The sequence below is a fragment of the Arachis hypogaea genome, chromosome 19, assembly GCF_003086295.3.
Source record: "Arachis hypogaea cultivar Tifrunner chromosome 19, arahy.Tifrunner.gnm2.J5K5, whole genome shotgun sequence".
Lineage (NCBI taxonomy): Eukaryota > Viridiplantae > Streptophyta > Magnoliopsida > Fabales > Fabaceae > Arachis > Arachis hypogaea.
Window position 1 is genome coordinate 147,375,359 of NC_092054.1, and position 19,305 is coordinate 147,394,663.

The 19,305-nt window shown below is 31.0% G+C and overlaps 1 long non-coding RNA gene across 1 annotated transcript; it reads right to left on the minus strand.

The window, feature by feature from the left end:
- Nucleotides 1-3,350: 3,350 nt before the first annotated feature.
- LOC112780044 (uncharacterized) lies at nt 3,351-4,595 on the minus strand. The gene is made up of 3 exons (XR_011876964.1): nt 4,179-4,595; nt 3,892-4,048; nt 3,351-3,770 (listed from the first exon to the last, which is right to left on the minus strand). It is a non-coding gene; the product is annotated as an uncharacterized lncRNA (long non-coding RNA).
- Nucleotides 4,596-19,305: the final 14,710 nt, after the last annotated feature.

Here is a 19,305-nt window from a genome sequence, read left to right on the forward strand (position 1 = left end):
GAAAAAATTCTAATTGTAAGAAATGTTATTTTTGATGAAAAATTATTTCCATCTTCAATTTTCTTTTCATCTAATTCTTCTGCTACATCTGGTATTTCTTCTTTGTCTCATATTGTTACCTCTGTGCCTCATATACCTCTTGTTCTCAATTCTAATTCATCTCCTATCACAACTGACTCCACTTCTATTTCTAATTCTAATCTTAATACTAATACGCTTAACACATATAATGTTCTTCATCCTGCGTCCACTTCTAATATCAATGAATTGAGTTCATCCCAATTACCTATCATTAATTTTGTCCCCTCTACTTCCTCGAATCAGCATGCTCCTCCTGTTTCTATACCTATATCTGGTCTTGAAATTCAGTTACCCAAGGTTCCTATTCTTACTTTTTCACCTACCCCGAAATCGTCTAATACACATAGTATGGTTACCAAATCTAAATCTGGTGTTCATAAACCAAAAGTTTTAGCTGCTGTCTCTAACATTGATCTCACTCAATATCCTCCCAAGACTCTTTCTCAGGCTTTATCCTCTGCTCATTGGCACCAAGCCATGATTGAGGAATATGATGCTTTGATCAAGAATCATACATGGCATCTCATTGACCCTCCTTCCAATTCTACTATTATTGGATGTAAATGGGTCTATACTGTTAAAAGGGGTCCTGATAATAGTATCAAAAAATATAAAGCACGCTTGGTTGCCAAAGGGTGTCATCAGGTTGAAAAGATTGATTTTAATCAAATTTATAGTCTTGTGATTCGTCCTTCTACAATTCGAATTGTTCTCTCCCTTGTTGTTACATATGGTTGGCCACTTCGCCAATTTGACTTTAACAACGCCTTCTTGAATGGTGATTTAACTGAGGATGTTTTCATGTTACAACCCCCTGGCTTTGTGTCCAGCAACCCTTCATTAGTGTGCAAGCTTGATAAAGCCATTTATGGCCTTAAGCAAGCTCCTTGGTTTGCTAAACTTAGTTCTGCTCTCTTCACTTATAGTTTTTCTAATACCAAAGCTGATACCTCCTTATTTGTTCGACATACTAAACATTCTACTATTTATTTACTCGCCTATGTGGATGATATTGTTATAATTGGTAACAACAAGACTGAAATTGATGCTCTAATCACTGACTTGAATTCTAAATTTTCTCTTAAAGACTTAGGTGGTTTGAATTATTTTCTTGGTTTAGAATTTAATATGCTTGGCACCGGTGAACTTCACATTTCACAATCAAAATATATTCTTGATCTGTTAAGACGTGCAGGTCTTTCTAGCTCCAAGCCTGTCCCTACTCCTATGCTCTCCTCTCTCAAATTGATTTCGGACAGGTCTGAACCATATGAAAACCCAACTCTCTATAGATCTCTTGTTGGAGGGTTGCAATATGCAACCTTAATTCATCCAAAAATATCCTTCTCTGTGAATTGCGTTAGTCAGTTCATGAAAAATCCCAAGCAACATCACTGGATAGCCTTGAAAAGGATCCTCCGTTATCTTTCAAGTACGTATCATCATAGATTATGTTTTCAAAAATCTACTGATCTTCGTGTTCTTGTCTTTGCGGATGCAGATTGGGCGAGTGACATTGAAGAACGCAGGTCCACCAGTGGATATTGCGTCTTTCTTGGCTGTAATCCGGTATTTTGGTGTAGTCGTAAGCAAACGGCAGTGAGTCGTTCGTCCACAGAAGCCGAATTTAGATGCCTTGCTAGAGCTGAAATATTATGGGTTCTTAAGTTGCTACAAGAACTTGGGATTCCTCAACATATTGCACCCACTGTGTATTGTGACAATCTCAGTACTGTGATGCTTTCTGCCAATCCAATTCTTCATAGTCGAAGCAAGCATTTTGAGGTCGATTTGCATTTTGTTCAAGATTGGGTGTCTAAAGAGCAATTACATGTGATTCATATCCTAGCTGATTCTCAAATTGCTGATGTGCTCACTAAACCACTATCCACAGCCTCCTTTGAGAAATTTAAGAACAAACTCAGAGTGGTTCCTCAATCCACTATGAGTTTGAGGGGCTATAGAGAACCATCATGCATCAGTAACTGAAATAACTAATTCCTAATTCTTGTGATGGTTCTTGATGTACTATTAGAGTGTAAATTAACTATTTCCACTCTTGGGATCTCTGTTATAGTTTGTCTATATATATATATATATATATATATATATATATATATATATATATATATATATATATATATATATATATATATATATATATATATATATATAGTACACCTCTAGTAGAAGGATATACTAAAAAAAAAATATTACTGATACACTAAATTTTAAAGTCTTTCTTGCTGCACAAAATAATAGTCCTCTGTTTCCTTTGTATAATTTATTTTTATTCAAGAACCAACTTTTCACAATACCTAATAAATTTATATTATTGTTGTTGTTACGGCTACTAACTTTGAAAAATTTTATCATCTTTCATTAATTTCTTGGTTCCAATTTGGATGTTAGAAATTTTTACAAATTTAAATTTGTGTACACCTTGTTAATATGTTAAAAATCTTTAGTTACTCTTATTTACTGAGCTTAAAAATTTTACCGTGTATCATTGTTAGGGTCAGACCAATTTATCGAGATCAAAGTGTTCTTTTTGTGAACTCATTATTGCCACGTATTAAAGACTCATTAGAAATTATATCTTAACCACTATATCCATCAGATTTATTTGCCCATCACAAACGTTACCTATGTAAAATAGACTCACATCAGACTCATATTTGGCCATCAAATACTCCTGTTTGTCGTCAGGATACAAAAACAAAAACATACATGTCATTTTAAGTTCTAATATAACTATTTACATAAAAATATATTGGTGTCGAAATAATAATTAACAATTATGAAATATTTGATATCTTAGCTTGAAGACTTTAACTGAATTGCTTAACAAGTATCCACGTCTAATAAGATTATTAATTAGAGAAACTCTTAGGAGTTAGAAATTAGTTATTTTTAGTAATTAATTTTGATTTTTATTTGATCAGTATAAATATTAAATTGACTATAATAAATAAATTTTACTAATTTATATATATAAATTTTTAAAAATATGAATATAAATAGTATTAATTTATGTAAGAAGACAAGACTAGAACAACCTTAAATATAAAAAATACTTAACTACCTTAACTACATAAATTGAGCTTTCAAAGTCATAAAAAGAGAGGTGAAAGAGTCCGTTGTTGGGTAATTATAGTAATTAGGTTGAATTACGAGATAAAATTCTAGTAAATATAGATATAAATTATATATTTTTTGTGTATAAAAAAAATTTGTAAATATAAATATAAATTATTGCTAATCAAATATTTACCAAAAATAATAATATTTACTGATAATGTAGTATTATTCTATTAACCAATTAATTTTTCGTAAACAACTAACATACATATATATTACAACATTTCATTATAGTCAAAATCATCTATATAAGATTTGCATACCTATGTCATAATGCTTTGCTAACAAATATTAAGAGAACAAATAGAGGTCTTATCGATAACGGGAGTTGTCCGAGATACATTACTCAGAAAGAAAGCTTGCTTTATGTGCTGAGGAATTGTCCTTTTGTCCGAAATATCTGGATTAGCAGCTCAAATAATAGAGATCTTCAGGACCAGTTTTTCAACCAAACCTTCCAAGAATGGCTTCACAAAAACCTAAACAAAGTCTCTCGAACCAATAATAATGGAACTTCATGACCCACTTTCTTTCTTACCACTTGCAATCTTATTTAGAAAAGGAGAAATGAAATTAATTTTCAAATAGAAAAACACTCCATACCAGCTAGTTATTCCTGAGATTAGGGGTATAATTAACTAGAAATTACCAAGAAGTTCTGGAACTTACGGAAAAGAACTCAAGAACCTTACAAGTGTCGTACTCAATTCTGGTTGGGTGAACTCCGTCGGAGGAAAGCTGGTGCAAAATAAACGATGGTTCGATCCTTTAGGATAGGAATTCCGGCTCTTGTGGCGATTTAATCAGAGACTCGAATGGCATAATCCTGGCAGAATTTATAATGAACATTGAAAAAGTGACAATCACAGTTGCAGAACTTTGGGCAATCTATATAAATCTCAAAATTGCAATCGAAATGGGTTTCACCAAGGTAAAGATGGAGAGACAGACTCTACCTGTGCAGTGAAATTACTGCAGAATAGCTCGAACACCCTCCATGATTGTACCACACTCATCTGAGCCATCAAAAAATTACAAGCGATTCCAGAACTGGAAGGAGGCCAATTTCAGGGCCAACGCGCTTACAAAGCATGCCCATGGCCTCAGGCTGGGGATCCACCGTTTTTCTACTACTACTCCTTTTCTTGCTCCTTTCTTAGATGCAGATAAAAGATATTATTTTTACTAGAATATTAAATACTTAGTTTAATTTTTTTTTAGGCTTTACGCTTTAGGCCCCTTCATAATAAAAAAAAATAAATTAATATAACAAAAATTAGCCAAAGGCATAATGCACCACAATTTCACAGCACACAACATATGCTCCATTTTTTTTCTTTAACTATTTTCTACTTAATTGTTTTCTCTCTCTCTCTCAATTACTCTCTATTTATTTATTTATATTTCTTTTGATTATTTTTTTATTAATCATTAATCATCCAGTATAAATCATAATGATCAAGATCCAACCAATCAAACTATTAAATTATTGAGTCATTAATTTAACCAATAAATTACAGATTGAATCAGTTAATCTGATTATAATTAAATAATTATATAAAATTTTATTTTATTTTTTATTTTTATAATAAATATTTTTTTAATTTTATTTTATATTCAATTTATTATTATTTTAAATTTTAATAATTCATCAATTAGTTTATAATTATTATACTCTTCAAGTATTTATAAACTTATATTTATTATATTCTTTAAGTGTTTATAGAAAAAATAAAAAATAACAATAATAAAAATATAAAATATATTGTTTTTAATAAAATATTATTTTTTTAATTTATAAATATAATTTAATTTTATATAATATATTTAATAAAAATATGTATAGAAATTAATTTTTTTTAGCTCAAGTAGGTTTGAATAAGTTTGACCGGATTAGTTTAAACCGATTTGAATGAATTTGATTGAATTTTATTGAGTTTGATTATGTTTAACTAGATTAATTATTTAACTGGTTCAAATGATTACTCAACCCGAATAATGAGCTGGTGACCGAATTTTCAGTCTGATCGATTAGGTCGGAATGGATTATATTCGATAAATATGATATAAATGATAAAAAATTTTATTTTGCAACTTTAAAATTAGTTATTAAAATTAGTCATAATTTATTTTGTATAAAATATATGTATAATATATTTTAATTTTAATGTGTATTTTATTCTAATAACTATTTTAATAGCTGATTGATAAATAATACATGTTAAAAAGGGAAAAAAATAATTAAACTCGCCTATCCAAAGTTTCAAACTTATATAGAAAGCCTAAAATGGAAGAAAAGAAGAAGAAGAGAGAGAAAGATGTAAAAGAACAACTTAGCAATTACATACATACGTGACTAGTTTCATTGTGGTCGTCATCATCATCATAATAATAAAGCCATTGAATATATAGGATCTTATTAATTATGGATGAACATAGAGCAAACTTATTACAGAGATAAGCACACACTTAATAATTAACACAATACTGAAATTTTCCACCAAACATAGTAGGATTATTATCGAAATCCATATCCATGCTTAATCAAATAATTAATCGGTTTTGTCACCGCCGGTAACCGCGTCTGTCACTCTTCTTCCAACTTCATATCCTGCTTGCCCTACAGCTTTGGCTCCGCCGGCCACCACGCCCGAAACATCCGCTCCCACTTCGTATCCAGCGTGCCCTACCGCTTTTGCCCCGCCGGCCACCACGCCTGACACTACTTTTCCGGCTTCATATCCTGCGTTGCCTACGGTTTTGGCTCCGCCGGCGACCACGCCTGAGACATCTGCTCCGACTTCGTATCCGGCGTTGCCCACAGCTTTTGCACCTCCGGCCACGACGCCGGAAGCATCGGCTCCGAGTTCGTATCCGGCATGACCTACGGTTTTTGCTGCGCCGGAGACGACGCCTGAAGCATCGGCTCCAACTTCATATCCGGCGTGGCCAACGGCTTCTGCTGCATCGGTGACAGTGTTGGCGGCGGCAGAAGCGAGTTTAGACGCTGCTCCAAACATGGTTGAAACTCGAAAGAGAGAGTGAGAGTGAAGAAGTGAAGATAGAGAATTGTATGTGGTTGATGAATATTTTGAGAGCTGCTTCCCTTTTTATAGAAAACTTCCATCACAAATCATTATTAATCTATCAATGTCACATTATTGGATTTACACTTATTTCTTCTATTTAGAAATAATAATAATAATAATAATAGTCTATTTGATCACGTTTGATTATTAATTAGTATATGAGTATTCGTAAACATAAAATATATAATAAAAAATTTTAGGAGTCAATATCACTGCAACAAAAGAAATAAATTTGACTCTCTTCAAATATGAAGAAAAAAAATATTTGACTCTCTTAAAATAAAAATATTTAAAATTTAATTAAAAAATTAAAAAAACAAACTCAATAAAATTTTATTTTTAGTGTGCTGCATATTGAGTTTGTTTAGGAATCTGCTATAACAATAGTGTTTGCTGAAATTAGTTACTATTGTTAAAAAGATAAGAGAAAAAAATATTTGTATGTATTTAAGTAGTATGAAATGAAATAATATAAAAAAGTATTTATAGATGTTAAAAAAATTGAAATAATAAAGTATCTTATAAAAAATATTTAAATATATTAAATAATTCTAATGAATGCTAATTGATCATAATATATTTTAACATCTAAACTCAAGTGATAACTTGAGTTTGAAACTTATTTAAAACAATGAGATAAAAAAAATTGTATAAACGGATAAAATGGGTGCTAATGGAATTGTTGAAAAGAAGTGCAGACGAAACTGCTGTAAGAAAACGCAGACGGAACTACCGCAAGGAAGTGCAGACGGAACTGTCTCAAGAAAGCGCAAACGGAACTGCCGCAAGGAAGCACAGACGGAACTACTGCAAAAAAACGCAGACAGAACTGGTGCAAGAAAAACGCAGAAATTGCTACAAGAAAAGCATAGACGAAACTGTCGCAAGAAAAGCACAGATGAAGTTGCCGCAAGGAAAGCGCAGACAAAGCTGTTGTAAGGAAGCACAAACGAAACTACCACAAGAAAAGCGCTAAAAAAATTGCTAAAAGGATGCCGAACTGTCCGAAAACTACCGAAAAGTGGTAAACTACGACGAGATGGTAAAATGTCAGAGGATGACGGACTGCTAAAAGGTGACAAAAAATTTATGGTTTTTCCATAAGAATAGGTAAGCAGCGGATGATAGTGGTGTTTCATTTTTTAGACTCGAAAAGATACAAGACAGAGATGGTAGGCTAATAAGTGAGGTGAAAAAGTATCAAATGAGTGACAAAAGATAAGGAAAAACGGTATAGAGAAAAAGTTAAAAAAAAAAAACGATAATTTCACCTGAAGAAAAAATAACCTATCATCTTCAAGGAGGATACCAGGTCTCTAATATAATGTTAGAAACAGTAAAAAAGAATATAGTAAAAAAAGATTTGTATGTATTGAAGTTGTATAAAATGATACAATATAAAAAGATATTTATAAGTGCTAAGAGGGTCGAAATAATAAAAATATAATATTCTATATATAATAAATATTCAGATCTAATAAATAATTTTAACGAATACTAATTAATCATAATATATTATAACAACTATAATATTGATTACTTAGCATTACTCAATATATAAATGAATTATTTTTCACACACAAGCGTTTTTCTCATACAAGTCTTTACAAATCATTTATATTCACGCGCTTCATGTTGTTACTGCATGTTCTTCTTCTTCTTTTTCTTCCTCCTCTTCTTCTTCTTGCACGTTCTTCTTCGTTATTTTTCTTTTTTATTATCATCGTCATTAACACCACCTCTTCATCCTTCTTTTTTCATTGGAATTTCTTCTCCTCCTTTTATTGTTTTGAATTCAATCAAGTGACTGAGGTGTGATTCAATTCAGAAGAAAAATTGTAGCATTAGAGGAAATATTTTTTTGTATTTACAGTAAATTTGGGTGTAACACGAAGATATTTGGGTGTATTTTTATTCTAATAAGTTCTGCATAATTCAAAACTCTTTTTCTTTCTCCTCCTTATCTTGTGCTTCTTCTTTTTTTTTCATCATCATCATCATCATGATCATCACCATCTTCTTTTTTTTTCTTTTATTCATATTTTTTCTTTTTGTTTTACCTTCTCAAGTTTCTTCTTGTTTTACTCTTTTAACAAGAATAAAAACAAAAAAATCAAACAAAAAAGAAGAAGAAACACACAATACTGTAAAATTATTTGGAAGAGGATGAACTTACATTCATTTAACTAAAAGAAAGAAAGAAATAAAGAAAAAAAAAAGAAGAAATAAAGTGCAGCATTAGAGAAAATATTTTTCTGTATTTGCAACAAATTTGGATGTAACACGAAGATATTTGAGTATATTTTTAAGAATTTTGGGTGTATTTTTATTTTGATAAGTTATACATAATTCAAAACTCTTCCTCTTCCTCCTCTTTATCTTCTACTTCTTCTTCTTCGTCATCTTCTTATTTCGTTTTCTTGTAATTCTTCTTAGGAGAAAAAATCAAACAAAGAAGACATAATGTTGCAAAATCAATAGAAAAAGGAGGAGTGAAAAAAATGTAGCAACAACAACAGTAATAAAAAAACGACGATGAAGATGAAACACGTGAAGAAAAATGAGGAGAAACGCAAAGAAGAATGAGAAGAAGAATGAAGAAAAGGAGGAAGAAGAGGAACGCAAAGTGTGCTATGAAAACTGTTGAGTAGTGCGCGTATTAACACGCTTTTATAGGTGAGCGTACTTTTTGTTGGATTTTACCCAACTTGTATTACTTGTAAGCCAAAAAAATTTGTATGTATAACATAACTGTATATAAATGTAATAGGAAATAAATATATTTGATTATCTAAAAATAAATAAGTACATATTAATATCATGAGTCAATTTTAAAGATATTTTTCCAACATTCTATTATTCTACAATATAATTTAATTATTAAATTAATTTTTAAATTTTTATTTCGTAAACAAATTAATTTCCATATTAAATTGTTTGTCTACGTAAAAGTAATAATGTAGTGTAGTGATGATTTATCTAAATTTTTTAATAGAATGTGACGTATAATTTGTCTAACAAAATAAAAATATTAAAAAATAATTTAATAATTAAAATTTGTTGTAACTAAAATATTTTTACTAACAATTGTTTCGATAATTACTCATAAATTCAATAGAACACTGAAATACTGTTTCAATATTTTTAGAATTTCAACCCAAAATTGCTTAATTAGAAGGACTAATCTCACATGCTAGTAACCATTAATATTTAATATCCGAAGTCCTAATAAGAACCAATCAACAACGACAACTATAAGCTCTTTTGTGTATGAGGGGAAACTGGGAAAATATTTCTCCCCCAACCCATTCTCAATGATTATTATATATAGTTATATATTGGCTAAACTCGTTCGACAATTTGATGAACATTTTAAATTTATTTTAATATAATATTTGTTTAAAGAACTCATTAAAACACTCACGTTCACTTAGTTCGTATAATTAATTAATTAATGTTTTAAATCAACACAGCTACTATGAGTTAAGAAGACATATCATTATAGCTGATATTTTTTTAAATGCGACACGAGATGCATGCGACACTTGCAATCAATGGTTTTGTAGTGATATTGTTATCCACTGATTCCATCTCATATAGAAAAAAATCTCGAGAATGCCAGGAGATAATGACTTTGTTGAACAATATAAACAACTATTAATCAAATAAAAATACATTATACCTCTAAATTAATTCTCTAAATTTTAATATTAAAATAATTATCTGTACACTAATAAAATAAACATCTAATATATCTATTATTTATATTGTTTAATATTTTCATTGTTTATCTGTACTTTTCAAAAAAATCTATATATATATGGTGGAGTAATATGAGCCATAGCCATTTTAGTGTGGGGTCTAAATAATTGAAATTGACCGTAAGAGACTTTGTAACGTGCATTGGGTCATCGTTTCCGTCATTCATGCATGGCTCTCAACTCTCAAGTCGCAATCTTAATCCCATTGGTCCGATCCATTAGTTTTTCCACCACATTTTTATGGTTTTAATTATTTAAATTATTGTGCATATAAATTAAATTACTCTCTTATGATATATCAATCATGGAATGGGTTTCACCATTTTTTAAATTATTATTTTTTACGTGAGCCTTAAGCTTGTGTGCATGAAATTAAAATATAGTAATGAGAAAAAATGTATGTTATAAATTCAAAGTTTACAGATATAACAACCATGCTATATCCAATCCTTTTGCGACATAGAAATTGTCGTTTGCGTAGGGCTTTTCACATTGAATTTTATTAATATGCTTTATTATTGTATCAAATGAATTAATTAAAGATGTTACAATATAATTAGGATCAATTAAGATCAATTAGTATTATTTAGTATATCTAAATATTTAATATAGGAGATTACATCTTTATTATTACGATTCTCTTAGTACCTATAAATATCCTTTTATATTGTATCATAATAGACACAACTTGAATACACTCAATAATATACCATCCTTTCTCCGATTTAGTCTCTTATTTCTAACATAGTATCAGAGCTATAGTATCCTCCTTAAAGAGGATAGGTTGTTTTTCTTGTGGTGAAATCACCGTAGTTCTTGCATTTTTTTTTCTATACCATTCTTCTTTCCCTTTTGTCACTCCTTTGATGCTTTCTCACCTCACCAACTAGCCTATTTTCTCTGTCTTGTGTTTTTTCAAGTTGAATTGTCATCCGCTGCTTACCTATTCTCATGAAGAAATCATATAGTTTTCATTCTTTTTTGGCAGTTCCGTCTGTGTTCTCTCGTGGCAGTTCCGTCTGCGTTCTCTCGTGGCAGTTCCGTTTATCTTCTCTTATGGCAATCACGTCTGCGTTTTCTCGTGGCAGTTCCGTCTGCGTTTCGTCTGTGTTTCTTTGTGGCAGTTCCGTCTGCGTTTCTTTCCAAGAGTTTCGTCTGCACTTCCTTCAGACAGCGGCAGTTCCGTCTGCGCTTCCTTCAGACTAGCGGCACGCAGTTCCATCTGCGCTTCCTTCAGACAAGCGGCAGTTCCATCTGCGTTTCCTTCCGGCAGTTCCGTCTGCACCCGTTTTATTAGTTTATGTAATTTTTTTCCTCTTTATTTCGTTGTTTTGAATATGTTTCAAACTCAAGTTGTCACTTGAGTTTGAGGGGGGTGTTAGAATATAATTAGGATCAATTAAGATCAATTAGTATTATTTAGTATATCTAAATATTTAATATAGGAGATTACGTCTTTATTATTACAATTCTCTTAGTACCTATAAATACCCTTTTATATTGTATCATTCCATACAACTTGAATAGACAACTTGAATAGATGCACAAATCCTTTCTCCAGTTTATAGGTACTAAGAGAATCGTAATAATAAAGACGTAATCTCCTATATTAAATATTTAGATATACTAAATAATACTAATTGATCTTAATTGATCCTAATTATATTCTAACAAAAGACATTACTTCACAACAATGTAGAGGGTTTCTATTATTGTCTATTCGCTATACAATTATACAAACACCTTTCTGAAAGGCATTTTTCTGTAATCACACAGCGATTAATTATTTTCCGAAGGAAGAAAACCATAACGAATGGAAAATTTCCAGACTCCATGAAGGAAATAATTATATTTGAGACACAAATTAATCTCTGTTAACGATGGATCCTATTTTGTATTGTTTATTATGATAGACTTGTCACACATTATAAGAAAAATATTGAGAACCATCGTTGACTTTAGCGTTGGACATTAATGGTGAGTTTTTTGTCGAATTTATTGTCGGATTTGACCATAAATTTGTTATCCTAAAATATTATCGTCAGAGTTGATGTTCCGATTATAACATGGGTGATAAAATTTGGAGGGAAAAAAATCATTTTTGGCCCACTAGTTACCGTCGGATTTACCGACGAGTAAATCCGACGCTGAACCTTGTTAATGAAACATTGTGTTTTGATTACACATACCACGTTACCGTCGGATTAATCTGCCGGTAAATCTGACGGTATGTATGCTCGACTTCGGTTGCCAGTGCGTGTAGGTAGGAGTACATTATGGCAGGATCAGTCACCCGGGCAAACCAACCCTCCTCCGAGAAGAATTGTGCTATGCCCCCCGATCCCTATAGAGCGAAAGAGCTGCCTGGTGATCCCTAGGTTGCAGCACGCCTGGTTATTAACTCCTCGCGCCGTTGCCGCCATTTCTAGAACCGACTGACGCCTCACCTGCACAGGTACCTACATAGTGTCGGTCGCACATTCAACATAGCGTTCGGACTCATGTGCCTTCCAGAACCTGGTGTATTCGAGCCAGCCGCGTACGATTAGCCAGCCTTGCGGCTGCAAAAGTATTAGACGTCCTCCCATGCTACGGTTCCCTGTGGTCCGAACCCGGTTCCGTATTAGGTTAGGGAGCTGGGCTTTTTTCGCTCCTCTCACATTCGTTTGAGCTGCTTCGCTCCTCCGCATCCCAAAGCGCGCTATCCTCCTAGGCGCACAACACTAAGTAATCCAAACCAACCCACATTACTGACTAACGGTGGATAATCATATTTCTTAGAGGTACTAAATACAACTCCATGAATGAGCAAGATGGAGGTTGCATTAATCGTGCCCTAGATTCGAACCGCGAATCTTTTTCACCTTCATTTTGAAATTGGTTTCCTCTCTAATCTCTCTCTCTCTCTCTCTCTCTCTCTCTCTCTCTCTCTCTCTCTCTCTCTCGCAAAGGTCGCCGCCCCCGCCGTTCCAACCGCCTCTACCACCATTGTTGCCCTACCCTGCCACCGCTAGAAAGAACGTCGTCGCTGTTCGAAACGCCCCCTTCTCTGTTCTCTGTTCCCGCTGCTGCTGCCTTGTTGCCGCTGGAAAGGCCGCCGCTGCTCGAACCGTCCATTTCTGTCTTCTCTCTTTTAATTATTTTACATTCCAAGTTTTCATTAAATCTGTTTTTCATTCTATTTAATCTCTACTTAATTAATCTTAATTTTATTTAGTTAGTTATTTTTTAATAATTAGTTTAGTTAGATTGATTTTTGTTTTAGTTGATTTTAGATGGTCAGGGGTTTTCATTGAATCTATTTTTTACTCTATTTAATTTTTGCTTAGTTAATTTTGATTTCATTAGTTGGTTTACTTTTAGTAATTAGTTTAGTAGATTAATTTCTATTGTAGTTGATTTTAGGTGGTTAGGTTAGGATAATTTAATTAGATTGATAGGTTTTGATCTCTTTTCAATGTGTTTGGAATTATTATCTGAGATTGTCGATTCTTGTTGCTAGGATTATTTGAATTGGTCTGAATCATTAATTCTATGTTTTACTATTAATTTGGCTGAAGAACTGTTGCTGAATTTGTTTTAGCAATGCTTAAATGTTTTGTTTTGATGATTCACTGGTTGTTGTTTCTTTATTAGGAAATTACTATTTTAATGCTTATTTTGTTGATTCATATTGCTACTGGAATTGCTAGTTTATGTTAATTAATTATAATATTTTTCCGTGTGTATTGCTAGTGATGTTTCATCATGTTATTTTGGCTTCCTTGAGTTTGTATTTCAAACTTTTTGGATTGTTAGAATACTTTGGAAGTTAAAATGTTTTGAAAATTTGTTAACAAAATTAGAATGCTTTGAGAGTTAGAATGCTTTGTTAGAATGTTATGAAAGTTAGAATACTTTGAAAAAAAAAAGATAGAATAAAGTTAGAATGCTTTGAAAGTCTAATTTAATTATTTTAAAACTAAAACACAATGTAATTTTCTTTTTTTATTTACTAAACTAAACCACTTTTTAAATTATTTGTTATTTCTTGAATTTTTTCTTATGTTATTATTTATTGGTATTTGTCATGTTATTAATATGTTATAAATATGTTCGCTGTACATACATGACGATAGGTAGCAGAAGTAGGTCTAGTTAGACATGTGGTCGTGGTAGAGGGCATGCTTCCACCGAACCCTCCAGGACTAGCCAGTCATCACCCTCTACCCTGGCTACCCCGTCGACCCATGTGATGTCACAGGTGGATCCATCGGACTAGCAATTTATCACGGTCCCTAACCGACCTTGGTGCCTCCTTTTGTTCTGCCACTAGCTCTACTGATCCCTAGGAACTTGTTGACCTGAGGGAGAAGGTGAAGAAGCTAATATAGGAGCTTCACCACTAGCAGGAGCAGTCTGAGTAGAGGTATCGAGAGATTCTTGCACGCGTTGCCGTCAGCTCGGACCTGATGGAGAAGTTGGAACAGCTCAATCGGTTGTGACAGTAGATGGAGGAGTACAATCAGCAGATGCGCGCTGGAGGCAGCGGCGTTACTGGTGGGCACCAACGGCAGCACCCACTCCGCCACCTCAATAGGGGGACCACGGCGCTACCACCACCGACGACGATTATCAGGATCTGTAGGAGTTAGAGTTTTATGCATTTTTGTTTGCTTAGGGTACAGTACTCTACTTCTGTGACATTTTATTATATTCATACCATTTATTTTTAATAAAATAATTTGTTGATTTCTGTTCATTTTAGATTTCTGATAACAATTTTGCTAACAAAAGTTTTAATTTGATTTGACTGTTAATTGTGGCTAAACTGTGCTAAAAAAAAGAATAAAAAATAAAAAGCCTATCGGCAGATGTACTGTCGGATTAATCCGACGGTAATCATCAACTCAGACTCGACAATCCATTAAAAATATTGACAGAAAATTCACCGATAATTAGCATCGGACAAAAAAATTTTCCGGTAATGGATTTTCGGTGCCGTTCATACTGTCAACTATACGACGACATTAAATCTGACGATAATCTATTTAGTGGCGAATTTATTTAATTAATTCGATGGTAATCAACGTTTTTTTTATAGTGAGAGTTGGGCAATCATATATTACAATACAAGATGAATATCTATCCCGGATAATTTTTTTAAAAACCTATAAGATTCTTGTAAATATTAATTTAAGTGAAAGCATTAATTAAGATCTTAAAAATTGTGATTTTTATATTTAGATTGGTTGTTATAATGAGTTTTGATTATGATAGAATTAAACTTTAAGATGAGTTTTTTCCCCCTTTTTTCATACGTTCATCAAGATAGCAATTTTCTAGTATTTTCAATAAAATAGAAACCATAAACATTGGGTGTTATAGGTAGAGGACTACTTTTATATGTGTTATTACTTTTAATCTAGTGCGTACATCAAATAGTAGCATCAATAGATGTGATTAAGTCATTTATAATTTATAAATATTTATATTAGGCTACAATAGAAATTTAAATTATAATAAACTTTTAACAATTTTCAGTAAAAAAATATCCTTTTTAGCTTTTGATTTTAATTCCATTAAAATTTATTAGCCCTCCATCATTGATGTCTCTTTAAGTTAACGGAACATACTTATATATGCAGAGAAATTATATAAGTATATTTCGTTAATCTATAGAAAAAATATTGATAGAAGGACTAATTATTTGTCTCATAAAAATAAGGATTAAAGGCTGAAAAATTTTTTTCTTTTTGTTGAGAACTTTATTATTTTTCAAATTAATTATCAGAAATCGTTTAGAATTTGTTCGATGATGATGATGATGTAAATAATTTTAATTGGATAATTAGAACATTGTATCATTTGATTTAAGTAATTTGATATTTGATTTTCTGAAGAAACTATTATTGATGAAAGTTCAAAATATTAAAAATATTCGTTTAAAGAAACATAGTTGATTTTTTGTTAATGGAAAATAACAGTAGTCAAAGAATCAAATTAAATTTTAATATTCTGTTAATTAAAGAAATTAATATATATATATATTTTTTTATATTAGGAGTGAGATTCGAATTCGAAACCCTAAATAAAAATAAAAAGACTATATCTTTGAGTTATATCTCGTTGGTAATATATTTTTAAATAGTTTATTATTAAGAAAAGTATTTTAAGGATAAATGAACACATATATTATATATTATTTTCTGTTTAAATATATCAGCAGTGTAAATTTATTATTTTTATTTTAAATTAATTTTATATATTATAAATATTTTTATAACTGTTTTTAAAATTTGCTTAAAACAAAAACAATAATTTGTATTACTCGCATGTCAAATAACAAATTAAAAATATTAGAGTCCGTAATTATTTCTCAAAAAATAAAAAATATTAAATCTGATCTCCACGTGGTGCACGCGAGGGACAAAAAGGCAAATTCATTGGCTATCGATAGTAAGATCCATTTCTCCTCCTTATCGCTATCGGATTTACCTTTTTTTTTTTTTTACTTTTCTTTTCAGTTATTTACTTATTTCTTTTTCTTCTTCATTTGTTTTTTTACTTTTTTTTTTGTTTAATAATTTTTTTGGTGGGGTGGGTACAGTTTTTTCGGGTCACTTCTAGAGTGTATGTAACATTTTTTATTGATCATTCTCGAAATTGTTGGAGTTGAAAATTGAAATAGCTCAACCTAAACTCACTATATTAAACTAAATTATTAAAAGTTTAAAATCCCGCGTAGATTGAAAATAAATAAACTATCATTTATACTTACGAATATTTATAATATTGATAAATCTTTTAAAACAGTTAACGTTGTATTTATAAAAAAAATTGATGAAACAAAACTATTTAAACACTAAAAAATTATTAAAAATATCTTTCTTAACGTAACCTAACTTAACATCAACTTAAATTCTCAACTATAACTTAAATCATATCCTACCTACAATCTCCAATATTTCACGACCATCATGCCAATTTCCAACCCTTCACTGCAAGTGCCACTAACCCTTTCTTCATGCTCACCAAGTGACCAAGATAGCCAAGTAGTAGACCATGGCCTCTAACACCAGATTCTAGTCTAACTAAGATCAGCACAGAGAATATGGTGGTTACTTCCAAGGAGTTATTAGTTGGTGAATTCAGAGGTTGGCCTACTTTAATAAAATGAAATAAATTATTTAAAAAGATTAATTTAATTATTAAAAAGATTTTTAATACTAAAATAATTTCTGTTATATATATAAGTTTTTTTTTTACAAACAAGTTTAAACAAGTTAAGCATAATCCAACAAAATTCACTCATATAACGCGCAATTGAAATCACGCCATTATTCTTCTTCGCGTTTCTTTTACTTCTTCGCGTTCCTTCTCCAATGTTTGTACCGCGCATTCCTCCTCTTCTCCCTCCTTCTCCTCATCTTCCTTCTCCTCCTTCTTCCCCTTCTCCTTCTTTGCGTTTCTCATCTTTTTCTTTGCATTACTTCTTTTTTTTGCGTGTTTCATTCTCTATGTCGTTCTTTTTATTGCTGTTATTGTTACTGCATTTTTTTTCTTCTTTTTATTTTTATTGATTTTGCAACATTATGTATTTTTTTTCTTTGTTTGATTTTTTCCTCTCAAAAAAATTATGAAAAAATAAAATAAGAAAATGAAGAAGAAGAAGAAGAAGAAGCAGTAGAAGATGAGAGGAGGAAAAGGAAGAGTTTTGAATTATGCAGAACTTATCAAAATAAAAATACATCGAAGTTTCTTAACAATAACACATAAATTTATTAGTTTTTACACAAAAATTTTGTTACAAATGCATAAAAATATTTTCTTTAATGCATTTTTCTTCTTTTTTTTTTATTTCTTTCTTTCTTTTAGTTTAGTGAATGTAGGTTCATCTTTTTTTCAAGTAATTTTGCAACATTATGTGTTTCTTCTTTTTTTTTGTTTGATTTTTTTTGTTTTTATAAGTTAAGAGAGTAAAACAAGAAGAAATCTAAGAAGGTAAAACAAGAAGGAAAAGATGAATAAGAAAAAGAAAAGAGGATGATGATGATGAAAATGAAAAAGATGAAGAAGTAGCAGAAGATGAGGAGGAGGAAGAGGAAGAGTTTTAAATTCTATAGAATTTATCAGAATAAAAATACACAAAAATTTCTTAACAATAACACATAAATTTCTTAGTTTTTACACCGAAATTTTGTTACAAAGCTCATATAGAATTTTCTTTAAGAATTTTCGAATGATGGTTCGGTTCAAAATATAACAAGCGGTGTTCACAACTTTTTCTCATAGAAATTTTGGAACTGCATTTTTATAAAACATTACCCTAGCCATTTTTTGAAAGCTTTTATTTCTCCTCTCAACAATCACATTTTGTTGAGGTGTTCTAAAACATGAGAAATTATGAGAAATACCAAATTTATCACAAAATGATTCAAAATCTTGGTTTTCAAATTTCTTTTCATGATCGCTTCTTATAGAGATAATTTTTAAATCTTTTTCATTTTGAATCTTTTAGTATATAATAGGAAAGGCTGAAAAGCATAATTTTTATGAGCTATGAAAATAACCTATCTAAATCTTTTATAGTCATCTACCACCACTAAACCATAGTATTTACCACCTAGATTTTGAGTCCTAGTAGCACCAAAAAGATCAATATAGAATGTTTCCAATGACTTTTTGGTTGAGATGTCATCCTTGACTTTAAAAGAGCTTTTGGTTTGTCTGCTCAATTGACAAGTATCGCAAGTGATATCCTTGTTAAATTTAATTTTAGGAAGACCTATAATCAAATTCTTTTTCACATGCTTAGAAATTTGAAACATACGAGCATGCCCAATTTCTTATGCAATAACCATTTTTCAAATTCAAAAAATATGAAAGTTACATTTTGTTCTTTAAGTTCCTCCAAGAGGAGGCCATACACATTATTGCATCTTTTAGCCACAAACAAAATTTCACCCGAATTTTCACAACAACTAAACATTCCAACTTTTCTACAATAATCCAATAATCTAAATCACATAGTTAACTAATACTTAAAAGATTATATATGTTTCAGTCCATCAACTAAGAATACATCATTAATGAAGATAGAAAATTTCTTACCAACCTTACCTATGACCACTATCTTTTTCTTTCTATCATCACCGAAAGTCACAAAGCCTTCATCGTACTTGATGGAAAATATGAATTTTTCGGTCATGTGCCTAGAGCATTCACTATTTAAGTAATACATGTCTTTTTTT